This window comes from Lygodium microphyllum, chromosome 18 (assembly GCF_053477565.2).
Source record: "Lygodium microphyllum isolate KBCC chromosome 18, Lygodium_microphyllum_v1.1.10, whole genome shotgun sequence".
Taxonomy (NCBI): Eukaryota; Viridiplantae; Streptophyta; class Polypodiopsida; order Schizaeales; family Lygodiaceae; genus Lygodium; species Lygodium microphyllum.
This window is the reverse complement of record NC_141152.1, coordinates 90,181,976-90,198,420: the sequence shown is the minus strand read 5'-3', so window position 1 is coordinate 90,198,420 and position 16,445 is coordinate 90,181,976.

Here is a 16,445-nt window from a genome sequence, read left to right as displayed (position 1 = left end):
ATCCCATCGTGGGCTAATTTGATCTCTTGGATTGGACCTGGTACTTATGCCCGTTAGACTATTATCGATGGTATTTATATGCTTTTGGGTTATGTATTAAGCTTTTTACTCAATGGATTTTACATATGACAATTCTTTTCATTTACCCTTGAGACCTACCCTGTGCATGATATCTATGTCTATTGCATGAATGCTACTGATACGGCTACTGACACACTACAATTGTGACAATCTTCAGTGCCAGTTGTTCATGGATTCTTCCTTCTTGGTTGCTCATAGTTGGTTATTGGCATATTGCTGCAGCTTATTACAATAGCTTGTCATTTCAATTTTATGCATTCTACTTGAGGGCAGTCACTTGGACTTGATAGTCTTTTGCTTATAGGTTGTGGATAGCTCATTACTTTGGCAAAATCTCCAGTCTCCTGATTGGTTTAGTAGTGATTTTGGGGTTGATTTACAGGGTATGACAATAGTGCGTCTTGCCTTTCATTTTACTTGCTCGGTCTCATTATGGCTAGTGGTTCTTGTGATAGTGCTATCTTTAATATTGAGAAATTGGATGGGACCAATTATAGCTTATGGAAGACCTAGATATTATAGGTTTTTGTGCAAAAATTGCAGGTTAGACCACTCAAAAATGGGGGTGTCCAACCCCAAAACATTGCAGCCGAGAATCGGGATAAACTAGATGAGCTATGAAAGTCCACAATCATTTTATTACTCTTTAAGCAAGTTCACTATAATGTTGTAACTGGAAATCAAACTACATGTGAGCTTTGGACACGGATTAAGAATCTTTGTGATAAGCAGAGTCTCGCATCTCAAATGCATTGGTTGAAATAGTTGATGGATCTTTTCATGAAGAAAGGGACCTCTACGTCTACACACTTGAATGAGTTTCACTTCATTATCAACCATTTAGCTTCGTAGGAGATTGAGTTCAAGAATGCACGCTTTATTTGTACTTGGTACTTTACCTAAGTCGTGGGACACTTTTTGTACATCTCTCTATGCTAAGGATGGGTTGAAATTGCAAGATGTTAAGAGTACCATCTTGACAAAAAAGGTCAATAAAAAGAATATGGATGCTTCTCGTATGTCCCATGCATTCATTGTGAGAGCTCGGTAAGATAGAATGGTTGTGATAGAGACTCTAGCATGTCTCAATCTAGGATACATGGATAGTCTTGCAATAAGTCCTTGAGGCTGTAAGTCCGATCTTACTTGTCATTATTGTGGGAAACTAGGTCATATTCAGCCACCATAGTGCCATAAAATGCACGAAGACAAGCGCAAGAAAAAGAGAAAGGGTAAAGTGTAGGACAAGAATGATTATCGCAGCAATGTGTCTAGCAAGTCTAGTGTCAAGATTGAGAAGATATATAGTGCAAGCTAATATATTTGATGATCTTATCTTGACAGATTCTTCTTTGTATGCTTCACAATTAACTGATGCTTTGTCAGGATATACTTAGTGTTGGTTGATAGATTCTTTCCTTTCATGTGACCCCTCATAGAGAGGTTTCACTCCTATTGCAATATGATTGGATATGTCTATTTGGGTAATGACCAAGCATTGTAGATAGTTCGTATTGGTGATGTTTAGTTGTGTTTTAGTTCAAGCAACCTGCTCACTCTTCTTGATGTATGCCATGTATCGGCTCTCACAAGAAGCCTTATATTTGCTGGACCTTAGATAATGTAGGCTATGTTGTCTCTCTTGGTGATTCCTCATGGAAGATTACCCATGGAAATCTTATCATTGCACGTGGTGCTAAGTCTAGTACCCTCTATCCTTTGCTTGTATCTGGGTCAGTTGACCATGTTTTGGCTATGTCTGTAGTTCTGCATGTATCTCTTTGGTATCATCACCTTGGGCACATGTCTTTGAGAAAGGAATCAAAATGCTTACTACTTTGCAATATCTTTTGCTCCTAGACTATGTGTTTAAAGTCTTGTGATCATTGTTTATATGGTAGGTAGAGACGTAGTATGTGTAAGAAGTTTGGTATGAAGCGTATGGGTAAGACTTTGGCTCTTGTTCATTTGGATGTATGTGGTCCCATACCTTGTTAGTCGCTAGGTGGTCCCATGCCTTTTCAGTCTCGCTAGGTGTTGAAATGCTTGAGATTTGATAATGGGGTGAGTATGTCTCGAATGCTTTTGAACAATTTTGTGATGAGTAGCAGTTGACCACTCCTTACACCCCTCTCCAAAGTGGTATTGCCAAAAATATGAATAGGATGATTCATGAGAGACTTCACAGTATGCTTAGCCAAGGAAGGCTTACCACAACACTTTTGGACTAAGGCAGTTACTGCAACTATACACTTGATTAACCAATCCCCTTGCACTGATATTGATTGTCAGGTTAAAGACAAGTGCAATAAGCTAGATCATAAGTCCGTGAAATGCATATTTTTTGGTTATGGGGATGTAGGTGAGATGGGCTATCACCTATGTGATCCGCTATCCATGACATCATTTTCCATGAGAAAAAGATGCATAAGCAACCTAAGCAAGTGATTGAGGTATGTAGGGTGATCTTTCACGAGGAGCCTCCTACTCCCATAGAGCCAACTAGATAGCCACAATAGCAGTTGATACTCTAGTGGCCCAAGCTCTACCTATTGTGTAGGATTAACTTGCTTTGAGATGCTCTATTAGAGCTATATGTCTAGTGCTTTATGCCCTCCATGGATTATGTTATGGCGGTAGATACAAGTGAGACTCTCTCTTATGATGAGGCTATGCACAGAGATCATAGTCACTTATGGGACAAGGCTATGCAATCAGAGTTTGACTCCTTACAAATTAACCATATATGGGATTTGGTTCCTTTACCTAGTGGCAAGAAGGCATTTCCATACAAGTGGGTATACAAGCTAAAAAGTATCTTAGATATCCCAAGCCCGCTTATAAGGCCAGATTGGTAGCTAAGGGTTTCAAGCAAGAATATGGTATTAACTTTGACGAAGTTTTTTCTCTTGTCGTCAAAATGATAACCATATGCTTGGTACTAGTATTGGTTGCTCAACTAGGTCTAGTAACTCGATCTGGACCTTTATTAGATGGATGTAAAGATGGCTTGTTTTAGATGGGGACTTTTATGATGAGATCTATATGCAGCAGCCTAAGGGCTTTGAAGAAAAAGGTAGGGAACACCTAGTGTGCAAGTTGAGAAAGAACCTTTATGGCCTTAGGCAGACACCTAGAGAATGGCACCCATATACATACCTTTATGGCCTTAACCCTAAACAACTATATGCATACGTTATGGTGGCCAAGATATACAAGTCATGGGGTACATTGACTCTGATTATGTAGGATATGCAAGCAGTAAGAAGTCCACCTCTAGCTTTGTCTTCACCTTTGCTAGAATTGTTGTTTCTTGGATGTCTAGGATGTAGAAATGCACAGTCCTCTCTACTATACCTGTCAAGATTGTGGGAGAGAAGAAAGGAGTCTCACTTGTAGTTTTCTTGCTTGCACAATGGGGGAATACACACATAGGTGGAGGCTGAAAACAATTTTCCTCTTCTTAGTTGTGTAAGCCAAAAAGAACTCTAGTACATAGAAATAGAAGAACCCTATATATGGATCTCAAACTAGACTCAACTAACTAAGGTGGTATACTAACTGAGCCACGAACTAGAGTAGATAAGGATAGCTTTCATCTAGCTATTATTCATGGGCGGTGTACCAACCGCATCTACAGCTAACAAGTCGGTGACATAAATGCACAACGGTCACCCTGGCATATCACGAGTAGAGCTCGATATCTCAACACTCCCCCTCGAGCTCAATCCCAATTCCTACACACCAAGCAGGTCTCTGAACTTGTGCGGCTTCTCTGCGCCCAATGCCTTCGTAAATATGTCAGCTACCTGATTCTCTGTGCCGACATAAACTAGATCAATAAGACCTAGTAAAACTCTTTCTCGCACATAGTGATAATGCACCTCAATGTGCTTTGTTCTAGCATGATAGACTAGGTTATTTTCCAAGTGTATACTACTCATGTTGTCACAATAAATGATAACTGGCCCATCTGTAGACTGATGCATATAATAAAGTAGCTTATGCAACCAAGCTACCTCACATGCAGCCATTGCTGCACCCCTGTACTCAGCCTCTGTGCTCGACAAGGCAACTGTAGGTTGTTTAGTGATTGCAGCACTCCCAAAAGAGAACATATATCCACTGGTAGATCGTCTATCAGAAATACTACCAGCCCAATCAACATCAGTCTATTCATGCAACTGTATCTGAACCCCAGTCTAATAAAATAGTCCATACTGCAATGTGGACTTCACATACCTGAGTATGCGTCTAGCTGTATCTAAATGCGGTTTCCTTGGAGCTGTATAAACTAACTTACCAATCCAACAGCACAGCTCAAATCTGGCCTGGTAATAGTCATATAAATCAAACTTCCTACTATGCGTCTGTACATAGTAGGGTCTTCCAGAAGCTCACCTGCATCTGTACTCAGCTTCACATTCTGCTCCAAAGGAACTGAAATAGGCTTACAGCCTGTCATCCCATATTTGGAGAGCATGTCTAATCCATACTGCCTCTGCAAGAGCCATATCCCACTTGGTGATCTAATCACCTCAATGCCCAAGAAATAACGCAGCTCTCCCAAATCCTTCATCTCAAACTTCTACTTCAATAGCATTTTCACATGAAAGATATCTTCATCACTATCACTTGTGATAATCAAATCATCAACATAAATGACAAGCAGCATAATACCTTTCTCTATTTTTCTCACATAAAGTGAGAAATCTGCCTTGGAAATCTGAAAGCCAATAGTGACAAGATATTGTCCTATCTTGTCAGACCATGCTCTAGGTGCTTGCTTCAAGCCATACAAGGCTTTCTTCAACCTGCAAATGAACTCAGGATGAACAGCATGCACATAACCTGGTGGCTGCTCCATATAGACCTCTTCTTGCAAATCACCATGCAAGAAGGCATTCTTTACACCCATCTGATGTAAAGACCATCCTTTTGATGCAGCCATAGCAATGACTGCTCTTACGGTTTCCATCCTTGCAACCGGACTGAATGTTTCTTCATAATCAATGCCATATGTTTGTGCATACCCCTTGACTACTAATCTTGCCTTGTATCTGTTCACAGAACCATCTGTATTGTGCTTCACCTTATAAACCCACTTACAACCAATTGCATTCTTATCTTTAGACAAAGGTACCAATTCCCATGTAGCATTTTCTTCCAAAGCATCCATTTCTTCATCCATGGCTTTCTCCCATTTTTCTTTTCCCATGGCTTGCTCAAAAGAAGTGGGTTCTAGTTCATGTATCACTTTGACTATATAGGCATAATGAATGGCTCTAAATCCATCATATTTCAGTCTATCCACAGGATACCTAGCTCTAGTAGACCTGCGCAAAGTAGGCTCACTTCCAAGTGCTCTCAAAACATCCCTGTTCTTCCTTACTCCAGGTGTAACAATAGAAGGAATACCCAACTCATCATCAATGCTCTGTTTTGAGCCACTGGATTCAACATCCACATAAGAGTGACCTGCATTCACATCAAACATGGGCTGATCTACCTTCTCTTTTCCTTTTCGTGAAACCTGCATACCACTATCTGCATTGTTTTGAGGAGATTCTCCTGATCTCAATCTGCCTGTCCATGGCAAAGAATGTGAACCACTGCTAGAGGATACTCCAGGTCCACTAATATTTTTTGACTGCTGCTGTGAAATCTGTGCAGCATTACCATTTTGTGCATCTACATCATCAATCACATTTACTGGTTTATACCAGCTACTCATCTCATAAAAAATAACATCTCTGCTCACTGTAAACTTACGAGTAGAAGGGTTATAGCATCTATACCCTTTCTGCTTGCAGAGAGTAGCTAATAAAGATGCAATTCTCAGCTTTTGGATCCAAGTTGGATCTCAACTCATCTGGTACATGAACATAAGCAATGCACAAAAATTTTCAAATGAGAAATATCTGGTTTCCTACCAGTATACCTCTCCTCTGGAGTCATCCCATGTATTGCTGTAGTGGGAGTCCTGTTCATTATGTAGACTGCTGTAGCAACTGCTTTAGCCAAGTAAAAATCTGGCAAGTCTTTTTCGTTGAGCATGGCACGAGATACCTCTCCAATATGCATGTTTTTCCTTTCTACAATTCCATTTTGTTATGGGGTATGACTGCATGAATATTATTGTTTTATGCCATGCTCCTGCAGGAACCTTGCAAACTCATTTGAGAGGTACTCTCCCCCTCCATCTGACCTTAGGCATTTTATTTGCAGGCCTGTTTCTTTTTCAACCATAGCTTTAAGAGTTTTGAAATACCCAAACACTTCACTTTTCTTTTTCATAAAATACACCCAAACTTTTCTGCTATAGTCATCAATAAAAGTGACAAAATAATGACAGCCTCCAATAGATGCAACTTTAGTAGTCCACACATCAGAGTGGATTAATTCCAATGGCTTCTTACTCTCTTGAATATGTCTAGGAAATGGTTTCCTTGCCTGTTTTTCAAATTGACAGGCTTCACATACCTTATGCATTTCTGCAACCTTAAATTTAGGCAATCCTACGACAATATTTTGGACCTGCATTGATTTAAGTCGTTGTACATTAACATGACCAATGTGTTTATGCCAGATATCAATATCTGCAACTACACCGGTTCCATGTGCAAACATTGCTGCACTCAATTCAAGCATGTCTGCATCCAACGTAAACATTCTTCCCTTCTTCTTTCCTTTTGCTATCAAGCGACCTTTATTTTTCATATCCTCAACAAAGAATCCATGAGGATTAAATCTGACCTGCAAGCCCTGCTCTTTGACCAACAGAAACCAGGTTCTTAGTGATATTCGGGACATGAAATACATGCGATAGGTATTTCTTTTTCCCATCCTGCATAGACAAAGAAAATTTTCCAATCTGCACAATATGATGTGTAGTATCATCACCAGTCTTCACAAATCCTGGTTTTTTCATTTTTCTTGCATCTTACATCCATTCTGCATGACCTGTCATGTGGTTTGACGCACCTGAGTCAACATACCACACTTCATTGCTTTCTTCTGCACTTGTCACAGAATTGTGCATGTGTTGCACCATAAACAAATGCTCATTTTTGTCATCACCCTATCTACTAGAAGATGCATAATTCCCTTGTTGCAATTTTTCATTCATGATGTCATTCTGCTTTTTATAGTAGTCTTTAGCCATATGACCCATTTTACCACAGTAGTAGCATTTAACATTGTTGTTTGCATTTTGGCCTCTTTGCCATCCACTACGACCTCTTTGGCTCCCCCTGCCTCTAGAGTTACCATGTCCTTCTCCATAGGACTGGTTTTCTTGAGTTTGCTGCATATTTTGATTTCTACCACGGCCTCCAGATCGGCCTCCTCTACCTCTGCCTCTACCTCTTTCAGCATTTGAGTAGAAGATAGTTTCTTTTGAAGTTCCTCCTGAAGAAGATGCACCACCATTTCTCTGCTCCTCAGAAATTAGAAGAGCAATCAACTTTTCAAAATCAGGAAATCTTTCACGGATGGAAATGGATGTTCAGAACTGTGCATAATCCTTTCCTAGACCATTCAAGGTCACGGAAACTAAATCATCATCTTTCACTGGCGACCCAATGGAAGCAAGTGCATTTGCAATCTTCTTCACCTTCATGTGGTAGTCATTGATGCTCATATTTTCTCTTTACACATTGTGCAACTCTTGCTTGAGCTGCATTTTCCTAGCTTGTGTATTTGTGCTATACATTTTTGACAAAGTATCCCATGTCTTCTTTGGCGTGCTTGCATTCTGAATATGCACAATCATAGAGTCTAAAATACTGATAGACAACCAGTACATAACTTTTATACCTCTCTCATGCCATCCTTTAAATGCCTGCATTTGCTGTTGATTGGGAACATCAGGAAGAACTGGTTCTTCTTCATTTCCTGCAACAAATTCCCAATATCCTTTTCCCATAAGGAAATTCGTCATTCTAAACTTCCATGCTTGGAAGTTGTTCTTGTCAAGCTTTTCAGTGACAATCTATGAAAGAGAATCAGACGCCATTACAAAACACTGCAAAAAATTCAGTCACTGTAAAAAACATAGCTTCAGCCTCACAAGGGCAAATCTGCAAAACTGACGAAAGTGGTATTTGACCACACAGTTTCTTCCTAGTGACTATTTTGCATCAACAGGCAATAAGGATGATTCTGTAACTCCCAATGTCTCTGCGCACAGGCATACGATGCAATTTCTACAGTAACTTTTCACCAACCTGTAGAACAGTGGTCGCACAGCATAAAACATGACCTTTTCCTGAGTGCGTGCAGAAAACTTCCGCCTCCAAAACAGGCCCTGAAATGGCCTCAAATCAAAAAAACAGGGCAACCAAGGGCTAAAGCCCTTACCCGCAGCATATATTGCCCTCTTGCTACACCGCGAAGGGCGTCTCAATCTGAGACAATGCACTCTTGCACTTTTCGGCTGTGCTACCTGCAGAGACTTGCTCCCAAAATAGAAAAATAAAAGCAACACTGGTCCTCTTACCAGAACATCGCGAACTTGGTTTGCTTTCTTGAGCTCCTTACCACGAACAAGGCTCTGATACCATGTCAAGATTGTGGGAGAGAAGGAAGGAGTCTCACTTGTAGCTTTCTTGCTTGCACAATGGGGGAATACACACACAGGTGTAGGCTAAAAACAGTTTTCCTCTTCTTAGTTGTGTAAGCCAAAAAGAACTCTAGTACATAGAAATAGAAGAACCCTATATATGGGTCTCAAACCAAACTCAACTAACTAAGGTGGTATACTAACTGAGCCATGAATTAGAGTAGATAAGGATAGCTGTCATCTAGCTATTATTCATGGGTGGTGCACCAACCGCATCTGCAACTAACAAGTCGGTGACATAAATGCATAATGGTCACCCTGGCATATCACGAGTGGAGCTCGATATCTCAACAATACCGAGACCAAGTATGTTGCACCCATTAAAGCTTGCAAGGAGGCTCTTTGGTTAGTCCAATGGCACTAGACCTTGGTATTACTGATGGGATCTTTACATTGCATTTGTATTCTATGAGTACTATCACATTAGACAAGAATCCGGTCTTCCATGCAAATATGAAAGACATTGAGGTGCGTTACCACTTCATCATAGAGGTCATCGAGGTACTGACCAAAATCCTACAGATTTGGTCACAAAAAGTCTCTCAACTGAGCGTTTTTCTTTCCTTAGGAAGTTGATGGGCATTGGATAAGTTGACGTCTTTCCTCATCATGTTGTACTTATGTACAGTTGTACTTTCACTTTTTTCTTGTTCTCTCCTCACTAGGGATACATTTTCCTTTAAGTGGGTGGTTGTTGGGGATAAAAGCACTTATGTCTAGCCACCCGTGTATTACTACATTAACAGTACTTGCACACTTGTACACTATAGGTGGTACACGTGTATCACTATCACTTCATTCTTTATTCTTTTAGAGACATTTGAATAAAGGGAAGGCAGGTCACACATGATTATTGGATTTCCCATGTCTTGTATATCTCTCTCTCTTGCTCTTGCTCTTGCTCCTTCCACCATAGCTCTTACTTCCACTCATGTGCTTTCACCCTAGGCTCACTCCCTTCACTTCTCAATCATCTCTTTACTGATAACGAACCTCAATGTGCTTGGTCTTTGCATAAAAGACCAAATTACGTGGGTACTAGAGAGCATTCATAAAGTTTGAATGCATTGTAGGAGTTATAGAAGTGATATCAAGGTCTGCAACCAGATAGTCTATTCATAGGGCCTCCTTGCAAGCATCAATGATAGTTTCAATGTACTCAGTCTTGATAGTAGATAGGTAGTGCATTTTTGCACCCTATATATTCAAGGAATAGCGCCTCCAGTATAGGTGAAGACATAGCTAGAGGTGGACTTCCTGCTATCTACATATTCTGCATAATCTAAGTCAGTGTAATCCACGACTCTAATATCTTGATTGCTATAGCAAAGGCATAAATCTGCAATACACTTAAGGTAACTCATGACACCTTTTACAATGTCCCAATGTCACCTTCCACGAGTTGCCATATAACTAGCCACAACTTCCACTGTAAATGCTATGTTAGATCTACTAGCTATTATGGCAAACATCGAGTTGCCCACTACCAATGCATACAAAATCTTGGCCATCTTGGCCCTCTCATCATTTGATTGGGGACAATTTGTTTGAATAACCTTCACATGGGAAGGTAAAGGGATGCCAATTGGCTTACCACCCTACATATAAAACCACTCAAGTACCCTATGAATGTACTCCTTTTGTGACAAGTAGAGGAGTCCCTTAGAGTAGTTGTATGTAATGCGCATACCAAGTATATGATAAGCATGTCTCATGTCCATCTCAAATCTCCTCTTGAGATAATTCTTCAAAGCATTCAACTCATCATGAGCACTCTCAACAATTAGTATAACATCAATATATAGTAGCAAAATGATAATGCCACTATCACATGCCTTCTTCATGTAAAGGCACAAATACATAGTGCTGCATGTATAGGACTATGAATATATGAATGCATTAGATTTATGACACCATTCCCTTGGTGCTTGCTTCTTAAGTGCATAAAGGACTCTTCCTCAACTTACACACTAAATATTATCGAGGAGCATATAAATGACATACATATCCAAGATCGTAAGTGGTAAAGTACCAACCAAAGTAACCTCTACCAAATATGAATGTATAGGAGCTTAGAATCAAAGCTCAAAGCTCAAACAAGAGCACATCCAACATAGCTAGTAGTGGTAAGTATGCATATGATCCAAGAGCATTTTCAAGTAGCATAAAAGCATGTATTTCACTGATATTCAATACATAAGCTTAATGTCCACTATTTATGATATCAATAAACCTTTCAATGGTTGAGCAATAATATATCACCTCAACATTGAAGCTTCACTAAATGAGTATCAAAGAAACATAAATATTCAAAACTTTGTTGCTGCAAACTATGAACAATAGGTCTATCCAAACAATGAATCACTGGCTAATCATTCTCTTCCCAAATAATGTTGAGATGGACTCTAATATGCTAAGAAGAATCCTCAAAGACTAGGCAAGAAGTAGGAGGCCAAGATAGAAGGGGATGTAGGAGCAGCAAGGTAGCCCCCTAAAATTACACAAAAAATATATAAAGGTTGCTCTTGGGTTCTCTTATGTTGTGACTGATGCCCTTGGGTGCTCTAGCTCTGATAAATGGTCCTCTAGAAGTTGACAAGGCAGTTAGGAATATGGGGGAGCTGATGTGTATCTCAAATAAAAAAATGAATGGCTACCATGAAAGCTCAATTGAATCTCTATTTCCATGGTTTGAAGTAGAATGGTTGAAGCTCTTTGAATGCTCACTTTGATACCAGTTGAAATAGTAAGCAAGAGTGAGTGAGAGAGAGAGAAGCACAAACAGAAGCAAGAGAGCAATGAGTATGGAGATTTGAACTCAAGAGAGCAAGAACAGTATGTGGAAACTCCAACAATTACCATGTGTGATCTGCCTTCCTTTTATTATTCTGTAATAAAGAATAAATAATAAGCATGACAATGATGGGTAGTTGCCGCCTATAATATACATGTGTGTAAACATTAAGTACAAAATAAATATAGGTAGCTAGGCACCTATAATATACAAGTGTGCCACCTGTAATATACATGTACAAAAAAAGTATAGACAACTAGGCACATGCGACCTTAAATCCCCACGATAATGGAAGTGATACTCCACCTATTGTAACTAGTTAGTTAGCTAATTTATTGGTTAGATAGTTAGCTAGTTGACCAATTAGATAACTAGATTCTTTGCTGACTAGATAATTTGCTATTTGGCTAGTAGATTGACTACTTACCTAGTCAGTTAGGCACATGCTTTTTTCATCTCTTTTTTATTATTTTGGTCACTTCTCACTTGTGTTTTGTGTGCTCCTTTTGTAGGAGAAAGCATAGAGTATGTTTCAAAGTATGCAGTGTCTACAAGTGGAGAGCTAGTTCACAAGAAAAAATATTATCTTACAAAAGGTAACGTAATAAAAATAGTCATTGTGAACTATGAGTGTGATCTTGTATACACATAGGAATGATTAGTTGTTGGAAGATTCCCACTTCTCCTAAGTTGTGTATGTGCTTTGTGCCACAAAGTCAAACATCAATGAGGAATTGAAGGGTAGGGTTGGTTTCAAATTGTTCAAAATGGCAAACCAATAAGGAATAAAAGCCCTATCCTACCTCATTTATGGTCTATGGCATTATCTTATGGCTAGGTAGACCAAATTTTGTGGTATTGTTCACAATCTTACTTTTGAACTTTCTAAGTGAATTGATAAATTAGGGAATGTATGCTTCAACCACACCATCTTATGGATGGAGACGTTAACAATTCATTTAAAGAAATCATACAACTCAATGATTTTTTGGCCATAAAACACATTCAAATTTTGTTGGAGGTTTTGGTGTGGTGGCTGTACTTTTATATCTTTAGTGCTATCAAAGTTGAAACTCTAGCTTTGTTATGATATGTGCATTAGAGTATCATGGAAGGCTATGCATCAAGCATTAGAATATGAGCAAAAATGTGTTCATAATCAAGCATTGCAACATTTAGTGCATTGGTCATAAAGCTATGAGCTTTAAATAAGGGAAGTATTGAATTTCATAGTAAAGTGTGTCAAAATGTCAATTTCATAAATATAGCACAATGAAAAGAAATAGATGAACTTCTATTATTGGGTCTCTAAATTTAGTGTCCATGCTAACATACCCCTTATTATGTTGTAAGCATCGTTTTGCAATAGAAGAAGCCAGTGCATAGACGCCGTTCCTATATGAATGTAAGAAGACAATGAGAAAGGCTTCTCAAAGTCATAGTGGTGATCCCAAATTCCCTTCTTCCAAAATGGGCTTCACATTGAGAATTACAAAAACTTACTGGGGGAAGGTTTTTGAACACACGGAGAAAAAACATTACTTAATGGGTTGAAAAAAATGGCTCCTATGGAAACACCTACCTCTAGCCAAAAGCTTAAAACTAGCACACCCTACAAGATCTATGAGATCAAGACTTGAGAACATGTGGATGAAAGAGAGCGTTGAGTAGAAGTAAGAACTATAGTGTGGTTAGATATTGATTTCATTAGCTTGGTTGAAGTTATTGCTATAGTGTTTGAGTGGAAGCAAGAACTATAACTTAATATAAGCTTTGTCCAGATTTCGTTATTCATGTAAAAAATGATCAATGCACCTTGTTGAATACATGATCATCAACATCATGAGACTTTAAAGAAAAACACATCGTAAAAGTAGTAAATATATTCCACCAACGTAAAATCCATGGAATGCTCAACTTGACTCAACAATTATATCCTTTGATATGTATATTTACATTTCAACGGAAGCTTATAATAAATAGATATTAAAATTTTCAAAATACATAAACGAGAAATTTAATCAATGGAAAATGAATATTCCAAGAATATTCCACAAGGATCTTGGATCTAAGAACACTAGAAAAACTCCTAAACCTATGTGAACACTTCAACTAGCTAATGCTTATAATAGGAATTGCTCCCACAAGGGGATATTAGCCACACAATCTATTGGCTACCAACATTTGGAAAGAATATGCATGCCTAAACAAGAACCATCTAGAGCCAAGATCCCCTTGAAACATGCAACTACCCTCAATTGCTAGTGGCATGTTCATATAATAAGATTGGATATGAGCACAAAGGTTGGGATTCTTGGATTTTAAATTTTAAAAGATACCTAATAGAGTTCTACAAAATGTCATCTTCTTCTAAAAGAAGGTAGGTAGCCACAAACTAGATGAACAAGTATTTAAATTACATTGGAACTCCAAGAAGACCAATAAGAAAGTTAATATGGATAATTTCCAATGGCAACTTGGGAGATAGGATCAGCTTAAATGCATTACTATTGATTTTAAGGGCGATACAAAACCGTTCATATAACTTAGAACATAACTTGAAACCATTATTTTCCTCAAAGCTTTGTGAGGCTACCCAAAACCATAAAGTTTTATAGCCATACACTTTTAATTAGCTTGTGCCATGTACAAGCAAAGGGATCTAGCAATCACAAGCTTTACTTGATATCAACATGGAAGAATGGTCCCTAATTATATAATTGGAAGCTACAATAAGGTTAGACAAATGATATGGGGGTCAACGCTTTTTCAACTATCGCCATTGCCCGCTTTACCATCCACCGCGCCACCGGACGACTCGCATCACCCCCAACCAGAGCTGAGGAGGTCAAGTGTGGTTGCTTGACGGCCCATGCCCACCACCTTCCAACCACCGCAATAATGAACAGCCCTTACATCCAACATATCCCATAACAAAGCTAGCCAACCAAGACTACCCCATACGATGTCGATTCAAAGACTCCACTCCCCCACAAGACTTTCCAAAATGCCACAAAGTTTGAGAACCCGGTTCCCTGACTCGGTCGCTGTGGAGAAAACCCATCTTTCTACGTTGAAAGCCCTCTTTAGAATACAACTTGTTAAAGTCTATTACATAGACAATCTCATTGTAGGGCTCATGAATGTAGAGCAACATCAAGGAGAGAGCTTGAAACATTATGTAGCTAAAATGTGATGTCTTCACTGAATAATCCCACTTGTAGAAAGATCAAGTGCAAAAGCAATAACACAATCCTTCACATAGGACATCCCAATCAAGAGAATGTACGAGCCCATGATTGACAACTCAACTATAGATTGGTCCAATATCATTGGGGTACTAAGTGAGGTACACAAAACTCCTAGTTAAGATGAAGTGGCTCACAACTACGTGCAATGAGAGAACCCCCGGCTTCTCTTTAGCAATAGCGATTAGAGCTCTCCAAGCTCATGAAATTTGTAAAGCATCCAAGAGCTTATAGACTCAATGTACGATGCAAACCACTTGCCTTCAAAATGTCCTAAACCCAATCGAACATGCTCCAATTATGGTTGCTTTGGCTATGATAAAATCTATTGTTGAGCCCTAAGAAGGCTCCTCTATCTTGCTCTACATGCAAATAATGGATGACATCAACCCCATAGAGACTCTCCCTATCAAAGAGGCCCTCACCTAGCACTTTCAATCATGCCTACTCAAGGACTAACCATTCCAAGAGCTAAGATTAATCCTTGAGGAATTTCAAAAGCTCAAGGCCAATAATAACACATCCTCCCAATGATTCCTCTATGCATCTTATCATCACGAGAAATATTGAGTATTGGCATTGCTAGCAACTAGGGCACATATTAAACAATTTCCCCAAAAAAGCAAAAACCTGAAGACAAAAATCGGACTAATTTGGGATGCAATGAGTGTAGTATTACTCATATGTATTGAGATTGTCCTAAACATCATGCATCCAATAGTAATCTACTTGGATCTATGGGACCTAACGTTTCAATTCAAAAGGTTAATGCCACACATCAAGCCAAAGACAAAGATCTAATACTACTAGCCTTAGGGTCAAACTTATTGCAAATAGAGAGAAAATCATCATGGATGCTCTCATTGATGAAGGAGCAAACTTTAATATCATAACATATGATGCATGGATTGAGATCAGATAACCTAAGCTTATGCCACCAAATACACAATCAGCCCGTATGAAGAACTTGCATATTTCCTCCTAGGAAAATGTAAAATCCTCATGAGAATCAAAATAAAAAGTGTGCCATGTTTTACATGCTTCCTAACTGAGAAGACATGGGAAAAGAAGCCTACTACAAACCCCTTTCAAGTATGTGACTAAATGTAATATTGATTATAAAGTATAATAAATACGATTGAACCTACCAAACATTAAGATAATCATGGATTTCAATGCAAGCGATCTTGCCTATTCCCAATGAAAATGTAAAAATCCAACCTCTTAGTCAACTTGATGGCTTACAATCGAAAGTATCAATGGAGAGTTATCACACATCAGAGAAGGATTCCCAAGGCCCCACTATGTGCTTAAGGGTACTATGCAAGAAACCTATGGCTATGGTTGCCTAAACCATTTGAAAGTCCACCTCCACTAATCAATGCCAAAGCTCCAATGATTCAAGGAGAAAGCTAATGAGACCTAAATGCAAATCCAAGACAAGACATAAGCCAATTTATAAAGTCAAAACAAGATGTAGTGGATGAAAAGCCATGACCCATCTATCTAAGGAGAACGATTGCATCCACTGTCAATACACAATAATTGGAGATGATGGCCAATCCACATGAAGTTGCAAATGTCAACAATCAAGAGCCTAAAATAGTTGGTAATCCAACCAAATGTCCAAAGTCTCTTAATTCTAAAGAGCCTTCATCACCAAAATAGAAATGAGAAACACAATAACAGTAGTCTCATG